General features: G+C 38.7%; 2 long non-coding RNA genes across 2 annotated transcripts in view; one reads left to right on the top strand and one right to left on the bottom strand.

The window, feature by feature from the left end:
* LOC100584728 overlaps positions 1-14,155 on the top strand; it is a 49,505-nt gene extending 35,350 nt beyond the window's left edge. Inside the window, exons 2-3 of the long non-coding RNA XR_001115865.2 lie at positions 13,181-13,295; positions 13,862-14,155. This is a non-coding gene — a long non-coding RNA (uncharacterized LOC100584728). The remainder of the gene's footprint in view (positions 1-13,180; positions 13,296-13,861) is intronic.
* Positions 6,597-20,049, bottom strand: LOC115835407. The gene is made up of 3 exons (XR_004030370.1): positions 19,960-20,049; positions 17,730-17,840; positions 6,597-6,746 (listed from the first exon to the last, which is right to left on the bottom strand). It is a non-coding gene; the product is annotated as an uncharacterized LOC115835407 (long non-coding RNA).
* Between the last annotated feature and the right edge of the window lie 1,273 nt (positions 20,050-21,322).

Below are 21,322 nucleotides of genomic sequence, written 5' to 3'. Positions count from 1 at the left end.
AAAGCTGCACACCTATAACAATCTGATCTTCAAAAAGGCCAGCAAAAACACACAATGGGGAGAGGACTCCTTATTCAATGAATTATGCTTGCACAATTGACTAACCATATGCAGAATGAAACTGGACCCTTACCTTTCACTATATACAAAAATTAACTCAAGATAGATTAAAGATTTAAATGTGAGACCTCAAATTCTAAAAATTCTAAAAGCAAATCTAGGAAATATTCTTTTTTACATGGGCCTTGGCAAAGAATTTTTGGCTGAGTCCCCAAAAGCAATTGCGACAATACAAAAAAATTGACAAGTTGGACCTAATTAAATTAAATAACTTCTCAGCAGATGAAACTATCAACAGGGTAAACAGACAACCTACAGGATGGGAGAAAATATTTGCAAAAACTATGCATCTGACGAAGTTCGAATATCCAGAATCTATAAGGAACTTAAACAAATCAACAAGAAAGAAACAACCTCATTAAAAAAATGGGCAAAGGATACAAATTTTTTACACGTAGCAAGATACCAGTTTTAATTACAGTTATATCAATAATCACATTAAGTGTCAATTATATAAGCACTTAATTAAAAAGTAGAGATTGTTAGATTGGATAAGATATCATGACCCTACCAGATACTGCCAATAAGAAGCATGTTTTAAATATAAATAAGCAAATACATGAAAAGTAATCAAATAATGCAATAATTTATATGCTACTAACGCTGACTAAAAGAATATAGGAGTGACAAAAAAAATTTTTTTTTTTTTTTTGAGACAGAGTTTCGCTCTTGTCTAGGCTGGAGTGCAGCAGCGTCATCTTGGCTCACTGCAACCTCTGTCTGCTGCTTTCAAGTGATTCTCCTGCCTCAGCCTCTGGAGTAGCTGGGATTACAGGCACCTGCCACCACACACAACTAATTTTTGTATTTTTAGTAGAGACGGGGTTTCACCATGTTGACCAGGCTGGTTTCGAACTCCTGATCTTGTGATCCACCCGCCTCGGCCTCCCAAAGTGCTGGGATTACAAACGTGAGCCACCACACCCAGCCAGGAGTGACTATATTAAGAGCAGACAAAGTTGATTTCATGGAAACAATGTTACCATATATACAGTCATTTCATAATGATAAAATGGTTATGAAGAAGACATAGCAGTCCTAAACATGTGTATACTTAACAACAGAGCTTCAAAATATATAAGAAGCAAAATTTGATAGACTTATAAAAAGCAATAAATAAAAATTGCCCAAATCATAAGTGTGGAGCTCAATAAATTTTTACAATTTTCAGATCAATAAATATGATGTTATTGGCATTCCAAAAGCTTCCCTTTGTGTCTCATCTTAGTAACTCTTTTTCTCAAATAACCACTCTCCTGACTTCTAATCCCACAGACAAGTACCTTTGTTAAAATTAATATAAATCAGTTAATATGATCTTTTGCATCTCCTTTCTTTCACTCAACATTATATTTATGAGATTAACCATGATGTCATGTACAGTTGCACTTTGTTACTATATACAATTTTTGGATTATTTTACTAGAATGTCTTTACATATTTTTTGGATCAACATTTGAATTGTTTTCTTGTGAGTGCTATTAGGAATTGGGCAGTCGTGAGCATTCTTATACTTGACTTTTGATGAACATAAGTATTTATTTGTCTTGAGTATAATAGCAAAGAGTAGAACAGCTGAAAACTTAGGGTATGTGGGTACACATTTAGTAGGATATGTCAACATGTTTATCAGGTGGTTGTGCCAGTTAATACTTCCACTAGCTTCTTATCCTCACCAACACTTAACATTAGGTCCAGGATTACAATGAGGCAGGTGAGGCAATGAAGGTAGAAAAATTTAAAAGTTGCACACCCTCATTGACTTTTGAACCTAGCATAACTTGCATGAACCTAAGAGGGTGTCTCTCTAAAAATTAGGTGCCTCGGACACAAAATTTAAGAAGGCACCCAGTTTGAGGTTTTCGTAGAACTCAGCATTTGAGCAAACTTGAGAGTAAGTGCCTTCTTAAATTCTGTACCATAGACACACTTCATTTATCTCACTCTGCTCTCAGCCTTGCTTGATATAGTGTTTTTATTTTTTTATTTATCTAAGGGGAGTGTAGTGTTTTTACATTGTTATTTTTACTTACATTTCACTGATGATTAATGATGTTGAGAACATTTTAATGTAGTGATTAACCACTTCGACGTCCTCTTTTGTGAGTTGCGTTTTCAAATCTTTTGTCCAATTTTAATTGGATTAGCTGTGTTTCTTCTTATTATTTGACATTCTTTTTATATATTCTTCATGAATCCTTTATTGGATTTCTGTATTGCAAGTACCTTTCACTCTGACTTTCCATTCCATCCTCCAGTGGTTTCTAATAGTAAATAAAATATCTTAATTTTAATAGAGTTTAACTTATAAATATACACACATATATATGTATATTTTCTTTTTGGTTACTGCTTTTCTGTCCTGCTTATGAAATCTTCTTTCTTATTTTCTTTTTGTATATGTAAAATTCTATGATTATGTCTCTTTTACTACTCCTGATATGAGTATTTTTTTAACTCTTGGTTGAATTCTATGAATCTAATTAGTCTTTCCCAAATGTAAATTTGATTTTATTTATGTTATTTATTTACATTTGTTTTTTATTCCATTAGTCTATCTTTTTATTATTTTCTTGTTTTAACTTTATTTGGGTTTAACTGATTATTCTTTCCTTAGCTTCTTGAGACGGTTACATAAGTTACTGTTTTTTGAGAATTTACTTTTTAAGTTACATTTATTTAAAATTATCTTTCCTTTAGGTAATTTCTCCTCTAAACAGGCTTAACAGATATATTTTGATAGGGCATTTTTTTTGTCATTTAGTTCAAAATATTTTCTAATTTCCAGGTTGATTTATTTGACCCATCTTATTTACCAGTATATCTTAGTTTCCAAACAGCTGATAATTTACTTGTTACTGATTTATAGCTTGATTCCACTGTAATCAGAGAATGTACTCTACATGCAACCATTCCTTAGAAATTTGTTGAGCTCACTTAAAGGCCCAGTATATAATTATTAATGATCAGTGTCCTATGTCCAATGAAAAAATATGCTATTTTGCTCTCATTGGGTATAGTGAGGTTCTATATATGTTCATATACAAGGCTCATAAATTACTGCAATTGCGAGTTTGTCTATTCCTCATTTTAATTTTTTAATTTTTTAATTTTTACTTTACATATTTCAAAACCTTTTTTACTCTTTTCTTCCAGGTTCTAGAATGGAGAAGGATCAAAGCATTATTATACACGTAAAACATTAGCAGTTTTATATGATCTTTGTGGATTGACCCTTTTGTTATTATGTAACCCCTTTCTTTAGCAGTATTTTTTTTCTTAGAGTCTACTTTATTATTAATGTATTTAAGTCAACTTTCTTTTGATTATTTGACAGCCTGAAATATCTATGTTATCCTCTCTATTCTAGGAGTTTTGATTTTTTTCATCTAGTTTATTTATGTCTTAACAGTGGCCTTCTTCCTGAATTGGCTCCAAAAGTTTGAAAATTCCTTGAAGGGTGGAGCAGTTACAGGACATGGGCATACCTCTCTACAGTTTCTTCTTTCTGGGATCTTAGTTAGTTGATTCTAGGAAAACTCCTGCCTGTTTCTGATGTCTTCAAACAAATTGTAAATTTCATCTTGATTTTGTAAGTTTTTCCTAATGGGAACCTCGGTCTGCTGCAATTTGTTCTACCAAAAAGAGAAACAAAAATCTTAATGGGTCATTAATTTTTTTATTTTTTTCATTTAAGAAAATTATCTGCCATTATTCTCTACAGTATTTCTTTTTTTCTTCTAAATTATCTCCTGCTGGAACTTTTACATGACTTTTTCGGCAGTTTTTGTTCTCTCCATTTCTTCATTATGGGAGACAGGCTGTACGGACCACACAGTTCCTGTCACTACTATTCAGTTCTACTATTGTAGCACAAAAGCAGTTATAGACGTTACATAAATGAATGTCTGTGGTTGCATTCCAGCATACTTTATTTACAAAAAGTGGTATCCAGGGCCTACAGGCCTTAGTTTACCAATTCCTGGGCTAGGTTATGCCAGTGTATTAAACATTCTTGAAATCTCACTGGTCCAAGATATCAAATAGTTGTTTTATTTTTCTCTTCTTCATGCTACATATTAATTTTAGATATATCAATGGCACTCTGCTCATTGTAGTTTTTCAGGGATCCTAGCTAAGAGATCTTGTTGGCATTCAAACAGAAAAGAATGTTCTGGCAATTAAATATTTACTTTGGAAGAGATACTCATCACACACATTCAATCACTCATCGGCTAGAAATACGAAGGACCATGCATAATCCTGTAAGTGTATAAAGTGACCAGGAAGCATAATCTTATGGCAGCCAAAAAACAGACAAATCAAATGAGTGGCTCTAGTGTCCACTTAGGTGAGTTTTAACCTTTTTTAAATAGTTTTATTTCTTTTTCCTTCGATATTAATATTCTTATATTTATCTTCTAATTCACCAGTTCTTGTTCCAGATGTGTCTACGTTTTTATTTTAAATGTCCATTTACATTTTAATCCTAATGACTACTTTTTACTTTTAAAAATGCTATATGTTCTTTTTTAAATCTGGCATTTACACATATTGTTTTGTATTTGCTTTGGTGTTTTCTAGGTGCTCATTGGTGTGTTTCATTCATCTCTTTATCAGTCTGCAGCTTATTGCCTGGGTGTCTGTCTGGTGCTGTTTGGTCTAAATCCACCTCCTCCCCCCAAGTCAGGGAGCCTCAGTGTCATCGCACATGCTGACTCCTGGGGCTCTTGGTTCTATTTTTGCTTCTGTCATGCCGTAAAATGTTAAACCAGTAAAGCCACAGAATTGCAGAACTGAAAGGCCCTCTTTCATCTTTTGAGGTAGATGACAACCTTAACATCATGTTAATGGGGGAAAATTATTTGGATGATGCAGAGAAAAACTTCAGCTAAAGCAGATAATTACATGTTTCTCCTAATGTCCATTATCATCAGTATGGCAGATTCAATACTATATTTTTAATGTAAAATCTAAAGGGAAAAACAATGTCAGATAATCTGTATGAATTATTTTATATACTCATCACAACAACTTCACAAATTTGGTATTTTTAGAATGAGTAATAAAATAAGAAATATAAGGCTAACTTGCCCTATTCAGCTGCTACACGGTGAAGCTAGGATTTGAACCCTGGATCTCACTCAATGCCTATACCTTTTGACCCTTTGTGCACATTTTCTTCCTTTAGTGTTGTAAAGCAATCATATGACTTACAATTTGATAACAAAATTACAACAAAGTTTGACATTTTCAAAATAAATTAATAAAAAAAATTCGCTGGAATTAGCTCAGCAATCCTTTCTGTTTTCACCCTGAAGGCATGATCAGGCAAACATTTCAAAGTTCCATAATTTATCTGCAAATGATTGAGTCATAGAACAACATAAAATATGAAATACCTGACATAAAATCTACCTAAAGCAATTTATGAAATACCTGAAGGAATACTAAATTTTAAAAACCAACAATATAAATTTAGGTCAGGTCAATAAGACAAGCTTGCCAGGTTTCAGGACTAGAAATTATGCTCATGTGAGTAACTGTCCCTCAATTCTGGTATCATTCAAAACAGTTACTAAAATATGAAATTAAATGGCTGATCAAATCCAACCATATACTTAGTCAACAGGAGCCGGGCAGCTTTCATTATTCATTATTCATTAAGATAAGCAAAGAATTCCCACCACCCTTCTCAAATTTAGCATTTAATTTTCAGAGAAGCAGCAGAGATGATCTTCGTGTTTCTAGCTGATTAAGTCGGTAGTCCCTGGATAGGTTTGTGTGCTTGCAGGGAGTATTGCCACATCCTTAAAAGGTTCCTTGAAGAACTTAAAGCCCAAATGAAAAGATGCCACACAGATTTCTGAGTAATGGGCAGGGGACATGCGAAGGGACGAATCAATTCTCAGCTCCCATCTCACCTCCCCGTAGGATTTCTTTTTCTTTTTTCTTTTTTTTTTGACTGAGTTTCACTCTTGTTGCCCAGGCTGGAGTACAATGGCACGATCTTGGCTCACTGCAACCTCCCCCTCCCAGGTTCAAGCAATTCTCCTGCCTCAGCCTCCCGAATAGCTGGGATTACAGGCATGTACCACCACGCCTGGCTAATTTTGTATTTTTAGTAGAGACGGGGTTTCTCCATGTCGGTCAGGCTGGTCTAGAACTCCCAACCTCAGGTGATCCGCCCGCCTCGGCCTCCCAAAGTGTTGGGATTACAGGCTTGAGCCCCTGTGCCCAAACTCCTCATAGTGTTTCTTAGCATCCCCCATTGGACACCTCAACAGAAATAATAATAGTGAGTCTATTAATAAATGAATAAAAGGTTAATGGACCTATGTGTTCATGTATGGAAAGGATAAATTAAGTAGATTATATATACTATATAAACTAGCACTGGAATAAATTCCGCTACAAAAAAAAGAACCCTAAATGTTATATCCTTAAGCTCAGTGAAGTATTCAAATAGCAGAATGGGAGTTTGAATTTTTATTAATTTCAGTGTTGTTTTAATTTTCTGGCCATCAGGCAAGATCCAGTCTGCTCAGCACATCACTTGTGCACATGACTTTTCAATAACTTTTTCAGAGGCTTCTTCCAACCAAATAGTAGCCCCTTCACACTGTCTGCAATAAAATATTGCATCATAATTAGTGACCCAGGATGAACCTAGGATGCTATCTTTGAAAGAAATTTGAACTTAGAGTTGGGAGATGTGAGTTATAATTCTCACCCCACCTTAAAATATCTGTTTGACTTTGGGCAATTAAGTTAATCTTTCAGAAATTCCGATTTTGAAACTGTAAAACAAGAATTATAATACCTGTCTTCTGTTGAGTAGATGAAATCAGATAATGCACATGAAGACACTTTAATGTGAAAGTGCTATACATTTGGGAAGAATTATTATTCTTTGACTCTGAGCTGTCCTTCAGCTGAATCTACTTGTAAAAACTTTGAGGAGGTCCAAAAGTATCTTTTTAAAGTGCTGTATCCCCAGACTGCTGACTAATAACAATGAATCAAAATAGAAAACATACATACATGTACACACACATGCACACACATATCATTCTACTATTCAATGAGTCAAACAATTTTAATAAGTCGTAATAGTTTTTGACTTTTTTTTTTTTTTTTTTGAGATGAGGTCTCACTCTGTTGTCCACACTGAATTGCAGTGGCACAATCAGCACACTGCAACCTCTGCCTTCCAGGCTCAAGTGATCCTCCCACCTCCGCCTCCCAAGTAGCTGGGACCACAGGTGCATGCCATCACACCCGGCTAATTTTCTTTGTATTTTTTGTAGAGACGGGGTTTCACCAGGTTTCCCAGGCTGGTGTCAACCCCCTCTGCTCAAGCCGTCTACCTGCCTCGGCTCCCCAAAGTGCTGGGATTTACAGATGTGAGCCACTGTGCCCAGCTGGTTTTTCACTATCTTTTCCACCACAACCCATTGAATGGAAATAAATCTGTAAACTTTTTTTCTCTGTCTTTACATATCGTGAAGTCTTTTCATAGTATCAAATATTTTCTTTATAACTTTTTATTTTGTTTTGTTTTTGGTGATGGGGTCTTGCTCTGTTGCCCAGACTTGGGTGTAGTGGTAAGATCATAACTCACTGCAACCTCGAACTCCTGGTTCAGGCGATCCTCCTGCCTCAGCCTCCCAAGTAGCTAGGACTGCAGTGTGCACCACCACACCCAGGCATAACATTGTTTTATCAGCTGCTTACTATGTCATCATTTTCCATGATAATTATAATTCCTATTTATTACTATAATTTGCTAATTTACTGTGACATTGTAAACAATGATGTGACAAATTTCATAATACTTATACACATGATGACCATACATTCCCGTTTGCTCAGGAAAGTGCCAGTTTACAGCTGTTGTCCTACTGTAAGTATTTAGAGAAAACGCTCTTCCCTGCAAAAGTCTCCTAGTTCAGTCAATAAATTGTATCGTCACTCTATCTTAAAGATTCTTACTTATTGCCCTTAAGAAAATTGAAAATGGAATTGCTGAGTAAAAGATAATAATTAATTCTACTTGTTTTCTAATGTGAAATACATATTCATTTCTGAAAATGAATTGAAGGCATTAAAAATTTGCAGATTACATGAATGAAGGCATTAAAAATATGCAGATTACATATGTAGGTACTACATATTCTGGGACTATTTTAAACACTGTTATTTTTGTCCCTTCCTCTTTCAGTTCTACTGTGTGTCCCTTATGACTTCAACATTGCTAAGGCTCTGAGCAAAGGGATGTCCAGTCCAATGTTCTGTCTCTCTATCATCAGGACTGACTTTGAATTGGTCCCCTAACTCAGCTCAGTATGTTCCCCGAATGACGCCATGCTTTCCCTGCACATGCTGATCGGCCATCCTGAAACATGTTTGCCCTCATTATTATTATTATTATTATTTAGATGGAGTTTCACTTATTGCCCAGGCTGGAGTGCAGTGGCACAATCTTGGCTCCCCATAACCTCTGCCTCCCAGGTTCAGGTGATTTTCCTGCCTCAGCCTCCCAAGTAGCTGAAGGAGCTGGGATTACAGGCATGTGCCACCATGCCTGGCTAATTTTGTATTTTTAATAGAGACAGAGTTTCTACATGTTGGTCAGTCTGGTCTCGAACTCCTGACCTCAGGTGATCTGCCAGCCTCAGCCTCCCAAAGTGCTGGGATTACGGGCATGAGCCACCACACCCCGCCCTTCATTCTTCACCTGACTCTTACTCTTCCTTTAGGTCTTATCTTAGATTTCATTTTATCTTAGGCATACTTTTTTGACACAGTATATGTTATACTGTGGCAGAGAAAGTTCATGGTCCACAAGTACTCCATGTGCTGGCTACATTCTCCAGTCTTCCTTGAAGTTAGGTTTGGACCATTTGGCTGCTCCTGGCCAATGGGCTGGTGATACAGGAGCTAGAAAGAAATGATTTGGGCAGACAGTGAGGGTAAGAGAGTCCTTGGTAAGGTTTCCCTTTAATAAAAAGCAGCCTGAAAAATCAAGCTGCAAGCATAGATAAGCAAGCTAAAACTTGCATAGGGAAATGCCAGCAGCTGTGCCAAGAGAAAAGGGATACCTGGAAGCCAGGTATATTCAACATGGAGGTTCTCTCTTCCTTTTTCTTCATCACCATATGTGCAGTAAAAAAGCAGGCAACATGATGCCGGCCGGGTAGAGACCCCATCTGCATAATAAAAGATTAGGGTGGGGTGGCCAGCATCTTCACACACTATGTGAATGGCACACCTGGTCCAACCAATCTCTCATGCCCTATGTAAATCAGACACTACGTCCTCAAGGTCGTCTATAAAACCCTGTGTATTTTGCCACAGAACCAGAAGACCTACTTGGGAGCTCCTCTCTCTCTGCAGGAGAGAGATATCACAGATTCCAAAATTAATAGAAATTTTGAATACTGTTTTGTGAATTTATTTTCCACATCTGGATATATTGTAATCTCTTTCCATCTTTTCTATGTCAGGGTATAAAGTCCACACAAAGTTTCCCAGTAGAATTGCCATTTTTCTTCTTCCTTATCACGCTAATGTTAAAAGTGATGTGTTCCAGATAGGTAGTTTCAAGATAGAATAGGACTCTTCAATTTGTATGAGACTTAGGTTAACTGAGAAATAATCCTTAAATTATTTTAAGTACCTGAGATTTTAGAACTTTTATACTGTAACCACATGTGTTAACTATCCTGACTTATAGGGATCTTGGTTCCAAAAGTAGGGTAATGACATTACCAAAAACCTAATTTATGTGGCATTGAGTAAGAAGTTGAGCAGTAAACAGTGAGGCTAAGAAGATGGTGATCCATTTTTTACAGTGAAAACAGTGAGAACAGGTGCAATGTGCCTGCAATGCTAGAAGAAAACAACACAAAATTTAAAAGGCAGTTGTTACTGAGATATTAGCAACTACTGGTGGATTGAGAAGTTATTGCAAGAAAGACAGGAACTCAGTAATTCATTAGCCTCCTTATAAGCAGAAATGAACTAGAATGAAACAGAGAGTCCAGAAAACTGGGTCCTTGCAGGGTTGGAAAAGCCGACTGTTTCTAAAGCCCAAACTGTATGAGAAGGGATTAGAAAAGGCTTTGAATGACAAATGCTCAGTAAGATAAAGTGATTCCAGGCAAAGATCAGATTGAGTTTTAAGGTATTTTAATTAAGTTGAGAGAGGTGTGAGGGAAAAAATGAAAAGTAATAAAGTGGTTCTAAAATCTATGTCTCTTCAGATGTCTAGGTGTGGTTGCTGGTGCCCGGAACTGAGTGAGAGTCCATGAATCAGAATCCAATTAACTTTTTGAGACAATGAATAACCTAAGAAGCCACAAGTTCAGAATTTAAAAATATCTTTTACTGAAACAATTCTAAAACCCTCGGAAGAAACTTCCCCACAGTAGAGTCAGGGAATCTAGAAGAAATGTCAAACGAGCCCTTCCAGGAGTAGAATCATGACTTCCTCTTGAGTCCTCCTCCACCTTAGGGGATGAAAACTTCACAGTCCTCCAAGCACAGTTGCTATGGCTGGTGACTGTTGCTGTCTCCCTCACTTTCCCTTTTTAAAATGGGAGTGTTTACTACAGTTATCCTATTCTGGTTACACCACTGTGTACTGAATGTTTTGTGTATGTGTGTGTTTGTGTGTTTAGGTTTACAGGGGAGGCAGTTAAGGAGAAAAGGAACATCTTAGTTCCCAACTCTCTGGATCAAGAGCTGACTCTTCTGTCCTAATGGAGAGAATACTGTACATTGCCTGGTTCGAGTTGGATGCCTGTGCTATCCATCCATTGCCTCTCAGTTCCAATATCACCCTTTTTACTGCCTTGTTGAAATGAATCTGCAATCTTAACTCTTTATCTTCTACCAGCTAGCACTAATTCACCACAAGGCACTGGAGAGAGATTCTGGCAGAGAAGAATTTTGCCTCCTGCTTCTGGCATGTTCCCTAGGCCTGCTCCTGCAGTGTGCATGGTTCTCCTGCATCAGGCTCTGCATTGCATGGCGGTCAGCAGCTCCCAGTGGCTGGCACCTTGCCTGGCAGCTCTTCTTTGAGCACTTTGTCGTGCAGTGCCTCGAGTAAGAAAGATGCCTCCTGGTGAACAGCTTTCCTGGAGGGCAGTTTTCCAGCAAATTCCAAGGGGCCTATTTCCAGCAAGATCTGCCAGGATGGCTTCTCTACATATATTATCTCTATATACAGTGACTTATCTGCCATCATGAGCCACAGAGTGGTCTCTCCAGCCAGGTTGGATCTCAGCTTTGGGTGGGGAATGGCCACTGCAGAGGGCTCTTCCTTGTGTGTGATGTCTCGGCTCCATAGCTGTGACTGTTCCTCATGTTTGCTATTTCTGTGTTCTTTAGAGTTCTCTTGACTTCCAGTGACCTAATCCCTGGTTACTCCAATTCCCTATTAGAATAGTTATTTATATTACCATAACTCTGTTAAAGTACTGTGTAGTTTTTCTCCTGACTGAACCAGACATTACAATGTCCTGACTGGGTTGAGCTTTAGGTTTTCTTCCTGGGGAAGGGTGAATACATTTCAAATGTGGAGGAAAAGAGCCTCAGAATATTTAATAACCAAAAGGCAAAGAGTTTGTGCTCTTCAAATATATCCATTCATCTTGTATATGTCATAGTCTCCTTTGCAAGTAGATTCCATGTTACTTAGCACCATGTTTTTTACTTCATATCACAGCACCTACAGGACCAAAGAGTATGGTTTATCTGCTGATTTCTTTTGCCAAAAGACAAAATTACAAGAATTACATTTAAAGATCTAAGGTGGCTTTATCTGAGGTCCTAGAATTGGGCAACACTTCATTTCATAAAATGGAATAAGTTCCAGTGAGCTGAGCAGAGGACATTGGTTTTATAGGCAGAGCAGGGCTGAAGACAGCAGAAACAAAGAACAGGAAGTGATTGGTCCTTTCAGATTTATATTTCCTGTAAGGTAGGAAAACCGAAACAAAATAATAGAAAACTGATTGGCTAACATCAAGTTACTTCAGGTTACTTTTTGTTTAAGAGTTAAAGGCAGAAGCAACTTCATTACCATGCCAATTGAAACTGGCCTGTTTGGGAAATTTTGCCTATCTCGCCCTGCAGATTTCTCAAGTTGGATAACTCAGTTTTGGTTTGGTGATGTGGAGCCTCAGCATAAGTGACTCCATTTTGACTTTTACTTTGGTCTGTTGGGCCCTTGTCCGTGCACTTAGTTTGTAACAATTTCCTTCTATAATTTTTATTCACCACTCTTATGTTATAAGTTCCCTGAAGGTAGGGACCATGGCTTAGTGGTCAACATTATATGCCAGGTATTCAGCATATAACCAGTACTTAATGAGTATTTGTGATACAAAGAGTGAGCGCCTGATCACTCAGAGAGATTTAGTTTCTTGGACACTTAACATGTGCTGGCAGTCTTCTAAATAGTTTGATAAATCATCTCAGCTGAAACAGCAACTCTATGAGGTCTATATTATTATTATCTCCATTTTACAGATCAACAAATTAAGAGGTTAAGTTTTTCTAAAAGAAAGTGTGTTTCAAACAAGACATACCAAATCAAAGGGCTCCATTAGAAACAGTGAACTCAACCGGGCACAGGCTCATGTCTGTAAGCACTTTGAGAGGCCAAGGCAGGTGGAGCTCTTGAGCACAGATGTTTGAGCCCAGCCTGGGCAACATAGAGAAACCCCGTCTCTACCAAAAAAAAAAAAAAAAAAGAACTACCAAAATTAGCCGAGTGTGTTGACACATGCCTATAGTCCCAGCTACTAGGGAGGTTGAGGTGGGAGGATTGCTTGAGCCTGGGAGGTCAAGGCTGTGGTGAATCAATAACGGTGCCACCCTGGGCCAGAGTAAGACGCTGTCTGGAAAAAAAAAAAAGCATACATATAATAATAAAAAAAGAAACAGCATACTCTATTCTCTCCCATGGTTATCAAGATTCTGCCCAAATTACTGGTGCATTTGGCTGACTTTCTTCCTTATTCCAGTGTTCTGCTTATTTGCCACTCAGGTGATGAGCAAAAGCTCAGGAAGAGTGGCACTGATGGAGAGGATAAATGCTTACCCAAAGTCACATAAGTTGGCATATCTGCAGGGAAACATCACGTTAGCCTTTGAGGAGAGAGGTAAGTTCTTAGGCTGTATTAGGATTCTTCAGAGGGACAGGACTAATAGGATAGATGTATATATGAAGGGGATTTTATTAAGGGGCGTTGACCCACACGATCACGAGGTGAAGTCCCACAATAGGCCATCTGCAAGCTGAGGAGCAAGGAAGCCAGTCCGAGTCGAGTCCCAAAACCTCAAGAGGAGGGAAGCTGACAGTGCAGCCTTCAGTTTGTGGCAGAAGGCCTGAGGGCCCCTGGGAAATCATTGGTGTAAGTCCAAGAGTCCAAAAGCTGAAGAACTTAGAGTCTGATATTCAAGGGCAGGAAGCATGCAGCACGAGAGAAAGATGAGGGTCAGAAGACTCAGTGAGTCTGCTCTTTCTATCTTCTTTTGCCTGCTTTATTCTAGCTGAGCTGGCAGCTGATTAGATGGTGCTCATCCAGATTGAGAGTGGGTCTACCTTTCCCAGTCCATTGACTCAAATGTTAATCTCCTTTGGCAACACCCTCACAGACACACCCAGGAACAATACTTTGCACCTTCAATCCAATCAAGTTGACACTCAGTATTAACCATCACACAGGCTGTGCAGGGATCCAAACAAGAAAATGTGTAACAATTTCAGAAGTGGCAAAAAGCAACAACGAGATGGAAAAAGATGTGAAGGATGTGACAGTGAACGTGGGTTACCCCCAAGGCTCTTTGTAGCAAGACAACGCTGGAGCTCCTCTTTTGCATGAAACTGATTTATGCTGCAAGGTCCTGAAGGAAGACAGATGTTTTTTGTTTTGTTTTGTTTTAGTGCAGTTCTCCAGTAAAAACAAAACCCAGGAGGTGAATAAATTCAGTCTTCTCCTTTGGGAGAAGTTCACTTCTACTGGGGCCAGAATCTGCTTTTACATACCCTGAACTAGAGGGTCAGAGTATCCTCAAAAGGCTTTGTTGGTACTTCAACTCCGATATCTACCCATCCTTAGAACTATGGCTGCTGCTCCAAAACCTCATACCTTGCTTTCTCCAACCCCCTAGAGAGAGATATTGGCTTGGGTTAATCTCGATTTTGTTATGTATCCTGGACTAGGTGCTTGGAATGGCTGAGTGTCCCTCCAAGCAGATGGAACAGCCCCCATGCCATTCTTCCATATTAGTTATAAATATGTACAGCTGCCTGAATTAGAAAATCCCGTGACAGAGGCATTAGGGAACAACACTTTGGTTTTCTCCAAAAGAGCAGGGAGGTAGGCAATTACTATGATTATTTTAGTGGCTCTACCAAATTAGGTCCAAAGTCTCTTCCATTTTTGCGGCCTTCCTCTCCCGGTCACAGAGAGGTTGCTGCCACTCAAGCCATCACATCTGTGTCCTGTGCAAGATGGGAAGACTATAAAAGGGGAAAGGGCTCTTGGAGGCCATTCTATTTTCTATAATCAGGAAAGCAAATATTTTCATAGCTCATCTCTTCACACCCACTTCCCAGCAGACCCATGGGCAGCAAGTCTTCCCACAGAAGCAAGGGAAGCTGGAAAATTAGGGACCACGTTTATCAGAAGTGTCTCTGCACAATCATGCCTTGGAATGGATATGTTGCTGCACCCCAAAAAAGTAGTGTGTCTCAAAACCGGAAAAATAAGAGACTAAATACTTGATGGGCAACCAACTGTATTGGCCATTTCTTCTATTTAATTTAATACATCAGACCTTACTCTGCTTCCCTTAGCTGTATGGTCTCACCTCTTGCAATTTTACTTTGAGGTGCCCACATGCTTTATGTTTATGTCCAGGCTGTAGAAGGATTGAGCCTGCTGAGGCTGTGCAACAGGGTAGTACATAGCGTGTGATATTTTACAGGTTGAAAGAAACTTTTTTTTTTTAACTTTTATTTTAGTTTTGGAGGTACATGTGAAAGTTTGCCACATAGGTAAACTCATGTCATGGGGGTTTGTTGTACTGATTATTTCATCACCCAGGTATTAAGCCCAGTATCCAATAGTTATCTTTTCTGCTCCTCTCCCTCCTTCCATCCTCCATCTTCAAGTATAACTGAGTGTCTATTGTTTTCTTCTTTGTGTTCATAAGTTCTCATCATTTAGCTCCCACTTATAAGTGAGAACATGTGATAGTTGGTTTTCCGTTCCTATTTTAATTTGCCGAGGATAATGGCCTCTAGCTCTATCCATGTTCCTGCAAAGGACATTATTATCATGGCTGCATAGTATTCCATGGGGTATATGTATTACATTTATCCAGTCTACCACTGATGGGCATTTAGGTTGATTCCATGTCTTTGCTATTGTGACTAGTGCTGCAATGAACATTTGTGTGCTTGCATCTTTATGGTAAAATGATTTATATTCCTCTGGGTATATACCCAGTAATGAGATTACTGGGTTTAATGGTAGTTCTGCTTTTAGCTCTTTGAGGAATCACCACACTGCTTTCCACAATGGTTGAACTAATTTACACTCCCACTAACAGCGAATAAGTGTTCCCTTTTCTCCACAACCTCACTAGCATCTGTTACTTTTAGACTTTTTCATAAAAGCATTCTTACAGGTGTGAGATGATATCTCATTGTGGTTTCCACTTGCATTTCTCTAATGATCAGTGATATTGAGCTTTTCTTCATATGCTTGTTGGCTGCATGTATGTCTTCTTTTGAAAGGTGGCTGTTCATGTCCTTTGCCCACTTTTTAATGGGGTTGTATGTTTCCTTTCATAAATTTATGTAAGTTCCTTGAGGATGCTGGATATGAGACCTTTGTCAGGTGCATAGTTGGCAAATATTTTCTCCCATTTTGTAGGTTGTCTGTTTACTGTGTTAATACTTTCTTTTTCTGTGCAGAAGCTCTTAAGTTGAATTATATCCCACTTGTCAATTTTTGCTTTTACTGCAATTGCTTTTGGTGTCTTTGTTATGAAATCTTTGTCTGTTCCTATGTCTAGCGTGGTATTGCCTAGGTTGTCTTCCAGGATTTTTTACAGTTTTGGGTTTTACAATTAAGTGTTTAATTCATCTTGAGTTGATTTTTGTTTATGGTACAAGGAAGAGGTCCAGCTTCAATCTTCTGCATATGGCTAGCCAGTTATCCAAGCACCATTTATTGACTAGGGAGGCTTTTCCCCATTACTTGTTTTTGTCAGAAAAGAAACATTTTAATAGTCCTGATAACATTCCCCTATCTTGAATGTCCTGCTAACATTCCCCTATCTACAAAGCATAGCACCTGGGGTGGTGTTGAGTCTAGATTCCTTGGACGTATCAATATACACCAGATAATGGCCAGTTTTCCACAAGAATATAGATGACTAGCACTTCCTGTCACAATACCTGGCACAGTGAGTAATTTACTTTTGTTTTTTCTCGTTTGTTTATCTGTCGTTCTCTCTTTCTTTCTCTGTCACACACACACTCACACACACACTGCTGTTTACAATTTGACAATGCATTTGTTGTCCCTTCAAAGGCACTCATTGACAAAGCTGGGCTCCCTCGAGTGTGGCTGAGATGCTGTGCACTTAGTGGCACTGCAGAACCCCAGGGCCTGGGCACCAGGGCTGCACCTGCCGAGCAGCCCGCCTGTGAGACCCATCCTCACCCGCTCTGCTGCTCAGTGGTGGCCTCTGCCTTGCCTGCTGGAGCAGGGCTCTTCAGCCGAGGACAGGACAAGTCGCTCCTTTATTCAAGTCTTTCACTGAGCTCCCAGAGCTGCAGTTGCGAATCTTTTGTTTGTATTTGTAAACTAAGTGAATTTGACATGGAAGTCACCAAAGGGGAATACATTTGGAACATTGAAATGCCATTTTACAGGCACATTTCTAATCATAGCTGCCCTTTAAAGCCCACATAAAATTGTCGCCTTGAGTTCCCCTGTTTTTCAGCCTCAGTGCAGCTCTCTTTGCAAATCCCACAGCATGACAACAAGAAGATTTCATTTTTAGTCAGACTTGACACTGGTAAACACTAACGTGGGCTCTTTATGTTTCCATAAACTCTCTTCATACAGAGCCACCAGTAGAGCATAGGAAACTGAAAAATAAGTTCCAATTAGAGACTGTGTTGGCCCACTCAGGGTGATATGGCTCCCAGTGTTTGTAGAGAGGGAAAGAGCATAAAAGAAGAAGGCTGTGTGCCCCAGCTTGTCCCTGAAGGAGCTGTGCCCACTATTGTGGCATGGGGAAATGTCACTCATTAGCTGGCTTGCCTCCTAGCCTAGAATTTGTTCTTACCTTATCTGCCTTCTCCTAAGCCATCCCTTTCTCTGAGCAAATCCAATGCCTTATAGCACCGCCAGCGTATTCAAGTGTACAATTTTAATGTCACATGTACAACCATACCTGCCTGTGGTGACTCACAGTGCCCGCATTATCCTCTTTGCCAAGTAAATGGTAAAACACTAAACGACCCTCTAATTGATCTCTGGGGTCACACAAGACCTGACAACGGGACTCACCAGGCACTAGGACATGATGGAGAAGTCTGAAAAGAGAAAATGGAGAGGAATTGGGGAGAAAACCAGCTGAGTTCATTTTCACTCCCATAATGAAAAGCAATCTGGTTCAGCCTGGAGGATTACAAAATAGGGCAAGACCAAGGTGACCCCAGCTGCAGTGTAAATTTATTCTATGCTTTCTACATTTTAACTTAAATGCTACATTTGTCCCATTTATTATGGCACAAGGTTGGAAAATGTGGTGTGATATCAAGAGGAGAATGGATCCAGAATATCTGGAGTATGTCTTATCGTCCTACCCACAATTTCCCCAAAATCAGTGTCTAAAAAATATTTATCAATATATGTAGAGTTTATTTTGGCAGCCCATGGAAAAAGGGAACTTGCTATTTTCCTCACCGTGTATCTGGTACCCAGAAGTAACGACAATAGTAAATAACTACACTATTGATAGGCAACATTTATTGTGTGCTTACTTTGAGCCAGATACTGCTTGAAGCACTGTATTGACCAGCTCCAGGGGCTCTAATCTTAATCATGACATTCTATTGACCCCCTAACTTATAAATATAACATAGTATGCAGTTAATAAATATTTATTTTAGCCATCTCCAAGAACTTTGGGAGATAGTTTTGTTTTGCTATTTACTTTTTTTTTTTAACCTATATAAGGTTTGAAATGGAGAAATAAGATAATAGCAAGGAGGAAGTCTGTAAGCGCAGAGCATACTGGCTTGTTTATTCTGCCTCTCTTTGGTTGGATGCGGGAATATAGTTGAAGATTCACACATTCTGGTCTATTGTTCTAAATGGATGATCCCGAAGACTTATTCTTGGCCAATAGGGAGCTGTTAGACCTTTTTCTTGCTTTAACAGCTTTCTGGACACTTAAAGAGATAAAATAAGGAATAAATCATTTGATGCCCCTACTTTGCCACTGGAAACATTTGGTTAACAGCTCTCACAAGCTGCAGAACAAGTCTCCTTGGAGAGGTGAATTCACTTACTCCTCTCCCCAGCTCACAGCAGCTTTTGGTCGTTTATCATAATTCTGACCTCTGAGCATACATTTGAAGAGATAATGGATGAAAAAACACTATTAAAAATATAGTGCAGGAAGCCAGTGCTCTCTGATGATTTTATTGTTTTGTTTCTATAACTGAGATTCATCATAGAATCCACAGATGGAGAACATTAGAGATGATCTTGCCCAACTTGTTCAATTTTTAGACGGAAGAATTGAAGATAGAGAAACTTAATGAGGCCACAGAGCTTGTACTGGGCAGTGTTAGAACCTCCACCAAGACCTCCTGACATCCAAACTAGAGTTTTTTTTCCCAAACTGGCAATTCCTCTGGCAAGGGAGCCTACGTTATGTGCATTGCATAAGACACTGGGGAATACAAAGAGATGGGTGTAAGAGAAGACTTAGTGGTTAGAATAGAGCTATTCTTTGAAGGAACTGGATACACAGAAAGTGGGTAGAGTGAAATAAAACACACGCAGGCAGATAAAACGTGATCATTGAGGAGGGGATGTAATCACCTAGCAGGCTCTTCTTCCCTGCTGCACAGACAAATCCAATTCCCTGAGACAGTGGTATTGCAGTCAAGAAATGAGTTTAACTGATACAAGGCCAGACACACAGGATAAATGGAGTTGATATCAAAAGATCAATCTTAGGTTCTACAATAGAGATGAGATCTGTGGGAGCAATTGGGGAAGTCACAAATCTTGTGACCTCTGGCCACCTGACTCCTGAACTGTAATGAGTTATAGAAATTATGCCTACATTTCAGCAGAATTCAGACCCCTCCCATATCCCTTATTTTGTGGGCTTTCAGTTTCATCCCCTAAACAAGGAGGGGAATCAGTTGTAGGGAGGGACTATTATCATCCTTGCTTCAAAGTTAAACTAAAAACTAAATTCCTCTCATGGTTATCTTGGCCTCTGCCCAGGAATGAGCAAGGACAGCCAGACTGTACGGCTAGAAGCAGGATGGTCAGCCACATTAGATTTCTCTCACTTTCATAATCTTTGCAACAGTGGTTTCAGAAAAACTGTTAAGGTCATGTTTAGAGACTAGTTTGAAGGCAAGTTACAGACTAGACTAGCATGTGGAAAGCCTCAAACACCAGAATTAAAGGCAGTCTATCTTGTTTATAATTCTATTATTTATTCAACTACATATTCACAAATTATGCCTCAATATTTAGAAGATTGACTTACACTTAGCCTTAAAAAATCACCATGGAGACGACAGCTGCCTAACAATTCTGTTTCCACCAGGAAGGCTCTCATAGGCAGTCAAGACCAGAACATTTTTTCAAGCACTTAAAACATTGGCTACAAGTCTTCTCATCAGAAAGAAAATCAGTCCAGATTCATGTAACTAGACTTAACGGGACAAAACTTCTTTACAAGGTTAATTTCTGCCTTCAGCAAAACATTCATAATGGTCCATTATATGGTAAGCAGTGAAGCAGGAGAATGGGGAGTGAGCCATAGTTGATGTCATTGCAAAGCGATTTTGGAAAAAAATACAAGACTCAGGACCAACCCCTGTCCTTGCTTCACGGAGTTGACTAAATGTGACCTAACTGATTGTCTCTGAAGACTGGTGATTTGATTTATTCTCAGCAATGCTCTTTCCGAACAATTCTCTGGCTTCAACACCCATGCAAAGCTATTATACATAGCAAGAAGGGAAGGAGTTTCCACACACCCTTTGAAACGGGTCCTATACACTATCAAATCAGCTTATCCACACAGCAATCCATTTTAGAACCTGAAAGATCTGAACTGTTGGCATTAATCAAATGACTTGAGTAATGCCTGAACACCCCTTCTCCACTTTTAAATGTGTTGACAGAGCCTAAAGTTAATGGTCAGGTCTATCTTTGCACTAATATCATGTATAGATATTACTTCGTTGTTTATATGCACTTAGGGAATTTTACATTATACATTAACAGTAGTTGAGATAACAGGGCTTTTCAAGGGGAGGGTGTTGGAAGGAGTCTTGTGTTAGGTCTTGGGAAACCTGGGTTTGAGTCCTGTCTTTCCTACCTGAGTGACCTTAGGAATTAATTATTTTTTAGCCTCACTTCCTCCATGAGTAAACTGTACAAGCTAGATAAGATGAATTTAAGATGAATTCCACAATTACATTTATTTTGTCCTTCAGAATACCAAACAGAACCACAAGTAGGCATTTAATAAACATTGCTAGATAGCATCACACTTGATTTTTTTTTACTGCTTGCATGTCTTCCCCTAAACCATTCAAGAATTTTAAAGTATTCAAATAAAGATTCTGCAAATTGTACATTTCATTTTGCTTATATATTTAAGCAACCATGATGCCTTCAGGGTTATGGTTATAAATGATAGCATTGGCTTGTTTTAAGAAGCAAATAACTCTAGGAAAATGTATCCCAATAGAATTCAGAGTATTTCTACCCAAGGTCCCCACTCCACCTCACACCACACACATACCTTAAAATTTCAGAAGCGTGTCAAATGAAAAAGACTAGTTAGCATGGAATTGATCAATACAACCACCAGCAGCAGCAGCAGCAGCAGCAGCAGC

This window comes from Nomascus leucogenys, chromosome 6 (assembly GCF_006542625.1).
Source record: "Nomascus leucogenys isolate Asia chromosome 6, Asia_NLE_v1, whole genome shotgun sequence".
Classification (NCBI taxonomy): domain Eukaryota; kingdom Metazoa; phylum Chordata; class Mammalia; order Primates; family Hylobatidae; genus Nomascus; species Nomascus leucogenys.
This window is presented reverse-complemented; position numbering and strand designations above follow the sequence as displayed.